Raw genomic sequence first — 6416 nt, forward strand, 5'->3', positions numbered from 1 at the left:
AGCATAACCTGTATCTTTAAAGTTGCAAATCAACATTGTATGGTTGGCTCTGGCTGCTAAGTTCTGGGGTTGCCTTTTGCAATAGAAAAATTGGGATGGTATGGAAGCTGGAGAAGTCTGGAGAGGCTTGGTACAGACATCAAAGAAGAATGTCAGATAGTCAACAATGGTTATGAAAATTAATGGCCACTAGACAAAATTAGCCCTAGATTTTTGCAGGTTCAGTCAGTACTATGCTGAATATTTCTCCCAAAATATATTATGACACCAACTAAGAAATGAAAAAAAAAAGTGACTTTCTGGATAGGGAGTATGTACATCAGAGACTGGAGGGGAGCCATAGAGATGGCCGTAGGCTCAGAAGAGAGTCAAGTATTCAAGAAGGTTCTGATAGACTACGCAAGGTGTGGGTAGTTGAGAGTTTAGAGGTCAAAGTTCAGAATACATGTGGACTTAGTAGTAGTAGTAGGTTTGGAGAGTATGAACAATTGTTTATGGAGGCTTTGGCTAGTAGGCAAAATGTCAGATTAATTTCTCAGGTGTGGGGCTGAGATATTAATCCTCAGGGGGTATCCAAATATAAAGCAGATAAAAGATTGGTGGAAATAAAGTTCTTTGGATTTTAAAAGGTGAGGAAAAGTGAGATCAAATGATCAGGCATAGATGGGTTGCTTAGGTTTGGGCAGCTGTTTACATAGAAATTTTTAAGTTGCATAATGAGCCATGAATTATAGAGGGAGGATCCTTTGGAGGTGAAAGGTGAAGCTTGAGAAGACAAAAAGTCATCTGTTTAGGCTGGAGGCCATGTCTTTATTTCTCCTAGCCTTCCTGCAAGGAGGGAGAACTTGAGACCTTGTAAGATGATGACCATGGCTCCATGCTAGGGAAGGCAGGGTAGAACTAATGTGGAAAAACATAAAAATGAAATGAGAAAAAAATTTGAGAGTATTAGGTATTTCTTCCCCCAGTGGATTTAAGGTGCCACACGGAAGAGAAAGATGAGCCATCAGAAGGTTGGAGATGAGTAGTAGAATTAAATTTGTGCAGGACCAGATTAAAGACGTTCTGGGTCAGTTAGCTGGAGGGAAAGAAGGAAGTAGCACCATGGCTGGGCAGTAATCCAGGTATAGTATAATGGCTGTAAGAGGGGAAAGGTACAGTAAGAAATTTAACCATATATTATGCACTTACTACGTGCTGCACTGTGTTACACTTGGCATGTGCGTTATCTCATTTAAGATTTAAAATAATCCTATGAGATTGGTGTAATTATTTGTCCTGTTATTTAGCTGAGGCAATAGGGACTTAGAGAAATGGCTAGTTTAAGGTTAAAAGCCAGGGCATTTTAATTGCTCTTGTGTATTGCCTTTAAATCTAAATCTAAGAGATAGATTTGGAGACACATTGGAAATTAGAATAATAGGAGTGAAACTGGTCAAATCAGGGAAGTCAAGAAGGACAGCTAATGTTTTAAATGAGCAGGCAGAAGGAACTGAGCGCTGGATCAGAGTATGTCACCTTTTCATGGGTGAGGATCATCTGGAAAGAAGCAGGGTCCCAGTGGGGAGAGAGGGTGATCTAGAGTCAGAGGACAAGTGTTCCTTCTGCATCATTCCACTCTCATCTGTCTAAGGTGCAATGCTGTGACAGTTCCTTCTCTACACTGTGCTTCCTGCTTCTCCCACATCTCCTGCGATGGTTTGAGATGGGTGCTTCAGGTTTTCAAGTTAAAAACCCTTCCTTGAAACACTAATATGTACAACTGATAAATAAGTCTGTGGATTGGAGGTGGTAGAGAAGAAGCTGCAGCTCTACTATTTAATTCTGTATTTACCTCCTAATTGCTGTATCAGCCCATTCCAAACCCCCTAGGTTCCTTCCTTCCTGGCCTCTATCACATACTCCATCCAACACCCTCAAGGCCTTCTTGTGATCATTTTAAAATCAATGGCCTAGATTTGGGTGGACTAGCTCTTGCCTTTTGTTTCTCTTCTCTTTCTTCCCTATGTGGCTCCTTCACATTCTAGCTCTTTTTCTTCTTCCTTTCCTTTTCCTTCACCTCTTCCTCCTACTTCTTTTTCTCTACCTCCCCCTCCTCTGCCTTCACCTCTTCCTCTCCACCCTGCCCCTCCTCCTCTTTCACCCCTCCCCCTTCTTTCTCCCTGCCCCTCCCTTGCTTCCCTACTCCTCCCTCTTTCCCTCTTTCCCCCTCCCCCTTCTTCTTTGTAATCCTCACTGTTCCTGCCCTTTCGTGTACTGGGACACTATAACCTAGAGATATGGATATTTGCATTTTGATCTTGTGTCTGGCAAGAACTTGTTCCTTGATTTTCGCAGCAACAAGGAGTTAGCACATCCAGGGACCCTATGCTTTGATTCTCTTTAATATTTTTTTGGAATTGCTGAGGCCAAACAGTTTCAATTATGGGACAAGGTGATGTAAATGAAAGGTAACAACTCTTTTTCCTGTTGGTTCCTTTTGCTCCTGTGTGACCTCACACTATCAGGATTTAGTTTTACACATACACACACAGCTTCCAGCTCCTACTGGTAAAGATCACGCCTATCAGTCTATCATGCTCGGTGCTGAAGGAAACATTGTTTCTTTTGGGAAGACCCACAATGCACTTTATTTTATTAGCTTCATTAAACATCTGTAATACTTTAACTCCATTTTCTCCAAAGTTAATTTGCCATAGTTTACTTTACAAAATCTACAGAGATGTTAGTGTTGAGAACTAAGGATTTACTCTAATTTCCTCGAGGGTTATGATGTACAATATAAAGATTTGTTACTAAGGAAGATCACTGAATTTTTGGTCTGTTTGGCCTGCTTAGCAGTTCTTCATCATATGGAACAGAACTCCACCTCGGTAGGGCTTCTATATGGCTGTCTAGTGTCCTCAGTGGAGACTGAGGGAATGAGTCTGCTCTCTCTTTCCAAGTCTATCCCTTCAGATATTCAAAGGCAGCTCTGGAGGTTCTAGTCAAAGTCCTTTTTCTACAGATGATACAGATCAGCTTCTTTAAAAGTTCTTTTACAGTGTAGAATCCCTTAGGTTCTCTAGACCCATTACTTAATAACAGTGAAACACAAGCCGTAATCACCCTCACCATTTCCCTTTGCTATTCTGGTCAGTGTCATCCTCACTGGAGATAACAGAGAGAAATAAGGAAGACAAAAATCCTACTTCTTAGAACTTCCTTTCTTGTAGGATAAAAAAGGGAAAATAATAAAAAATAGTAAGACAATTTCATATTTCGACAAGTATTTAAAAGAAATTGTATCATGGCATTGGAAGAGTAAAATGTGGAAATAAGGAATGTATTGCATTGGGTGATTCGAGAAGTCTTCTCAGAGCCTGAATGATGAGGACAGACACCTGCATGATGACAAGGAGCCATTTTGGAAGAGCCAGGGAATCAGTGGTGCAGAGAGAAGAGTTAGTATGATGACCATAGACACATCAAGCCTATGGAGGGATTCCATTTTCTCCAATTCCAGGATTATATAAAGTGGCTGGCTTTTCTTTAAGAGTCAACTTATAAGTCAGTGAGGCTCCAGCCCATGTCCTTTGTGATTAGGCTACATGTTTTCCACTGAATTCTATGGGAAATTGAATTACTAAATTCTTTCATCTATTTTTTCTTCTTTAGATGTTTTTTCCTCCATGTGTCTCTTCTTATTTCCTATCATAATCTTTCCTCCTGGTGACTTCAATTAGTGTCTGTGTCTGGGAGCTTATGGTCTCACACATCCATTTAATGTCTACTTACCGAACTCCCATTATATGCCTCACTTATTATTATATGACCTTGTTTTATTCATTTTCATCACAGCATTCATTGTTACCTGTTATTGCCTGTTGCTTTACTTGCACATTATTCATCTCTGGCTCCTGCGATGCAGGTTCCATGAGAACAGGATCTTGCCTGCCTTGTTTGCTTGCTTCACTAGCCCCTAGTATACAGTACATTGCAGAGTAAGAACTGCTCCACAAATCATTACCAAATGAATGAATGAACAATTTTAAGATTCCACATCATGAGTCACAAGGTAGAGTAACAACAGAATTCATCCAGCATTGGGAAGAAATCATCCAGCTTGCATCACTGAATTTAAAAAGAAAGAAAGCATACCTCACTGGAACTGACACAAATTTCTTCATTTTAAGATTGAACTTTAGATTAACTTCATTAAGAAGAGGAAATTGTGAAATATTTAACATATTCTCCTCCACTTTGTTTCCCAGATGACACAGAATCTCCTTTAAGTTGAGTGCTCGCTTCGGCAGCACATATACTAAAATAAGTTGAAATCACTATTGTCTGAGTGAACAGGGGCTCTTTTGCAGGGCCCCCTTCAGTGGCAGAGCCCAGAGGGTAAATGTACCCACTGGAGCTGAAAGAGAGTCTCTGCCCTGTTCCTCAGCTGCTACCATCAATGCCAGGAAGCTACCAATCCTAGTGGTACCCATAAATAGATAAAAAGATTTATCAGTTAAGCAAAAGTTTCTATGAATTAAGGTTATACCTACGTATTTTACGGTGGGTGCTATCTAAATGTAGCATGTCAGATGGCCAGGCTAGAAAGAAATACATAACTATGTCCCCATCTTCTCTTACCAAACTTCTCTCTCTTTGACAGTCCTGCCTGGAAGGCAATTAATTTCCATTCCTTGACTTTTAACTTGGTGGAGTTACTGTTCTACTGTTCCATTTCTTTGGTATGCCTTTTATTATTTTTGAAAATAGAGATGGAAAGATGAAATAATAAAATAATGTTAAATTACACAAGATGATCAAAATTAGCAAGAGAAGATCTGTATTTTAGGAGACTCTTTGAGAAAACAGAAAGACTTGAAACAATTTTCCCCAGCTCCAAAGATATCCAACCTGATAGGCCCTACTGACCAGGGGTGCCAGGGGAAGGAGAGAGGATGATGTAAGAGGACAAAAGCCCTGTTGCTAGCAAAACTGAGCTGTGTCATAGCCGGAAAGGGGAGGGGGAAAGCAGAACTGTAGGGACCATCCCGTCAAAGAACCGGTCAGATTAAGATAAAAGAGTGAGGCTGACATCTAGTGGCAGCAGTAGGTAATGGTACGGAGGCCATGAAGTGAAATTTCCCCAGCCTCAAAAGTACAATAATGGCTTCATCTCCCTGTATTAGTCAAGATCTTTCCGTTATAAGTGAGAGCTTATAAGACGGATTAAGCAAAAATTAAAAATGAATTTATTGACCAATGTTTTCGGAACAGCGGAATGATTAAGGATTAAAAATGCTAAAACTAAGGGGTCAAATGATATTTACTCTTCCTCTGAAAAACATACTTTCCCCCAGAAGTTCTTGCGACTCCTCCCTCCTTCTATTAGCATATGAACATTTTTTTCCTCTAGTGAAGGTGAGCTTCATTTACGAGTACGAGGTAGAAAGTCTTAAACAGCCGTGTTTGTATGTGTGCTTGAGATGTTTTCTTATGCTCATCTTTAGGTGAGATTAGTGGGGCCGGGTCAGATCTCACAGGTGAGCCTGCACTTTGGGGTTGAGTTTAATTCAGGAAGTGACAGATCTAAGACGCAAGGAAAATGAAAGCTTATTTTAAACAATCATTTACACAGGGTAAATGCCACCTCTTTCATTATTATCTTTATTTGTAATAAATGTATCAGTTCTTCATTTGTTTGATTCCTTGATTTTTAGCTTTGTTCCAAATTTGGGTGTAGCATAGATGTCATTTATCATATGCCCTTAAATTCCAAAAGAAATAGTTTTTGGAATTAAGTAGTGAAATGAATAAGCAACTGTAGTACTCCGTCACTCATTAACCACATTTTCCATATTTATAAAACTTAATATGAGGACCAAGTTCCCTAAAGAGAAGAGATTTTTAAAAATGAGATTAGTATCATAAGGAAAGTAGGTATTGCTTCACATTCTCTCATCTTCCAAATGTAGTCCTGAGCAAGGGAGCTGCTTTGCAATTCCCTTTATACCCTTCTCTTCCTGCCAACCACTCCACATTCCTTCTCTATATCTTAATTATTCAAAATGGTGTTCTGTGAAGTTTTTCAACAGAGAATCTTTCATCTTCTAACTCATTCCCATTTTGATACCTTTGGATTCAACATAACAATGCCAGATTTTTTTTTTTAACCAAGATGTAAAAGATGACCATAACAAGAATGTTATGCCTAATAATTCACATAATTCACACACTGTCCAAATTTTCACCAGGTTTACACTGCTCATAGACCACAGTCTATTCTCCTTACTCTGGTATATATTTTCTCAGAGGGCTAGCTTCCGCCTAACCTTCCCCTTTGAGGTATTACTGTTCTCTAATATACAACATTCATCTCAACACAATTTTTCTCTTAAATTTCCCTAAAGACCCCGCACCATTTTCTCGGTTCC

The sequence above is a fragment of the Neovison vison genome, chromosome 1, assembly GCF_020171115.1.
Source record: "Neovison vison isolate M4711 chromosome 1, ASM_NN_V1, whole genome shotgun sequence".
NCBI lineage: Eukaryota > Metazoa > Chordata > Mammalia > Carnivora > Mustelidae > Neogale > Neogale vison.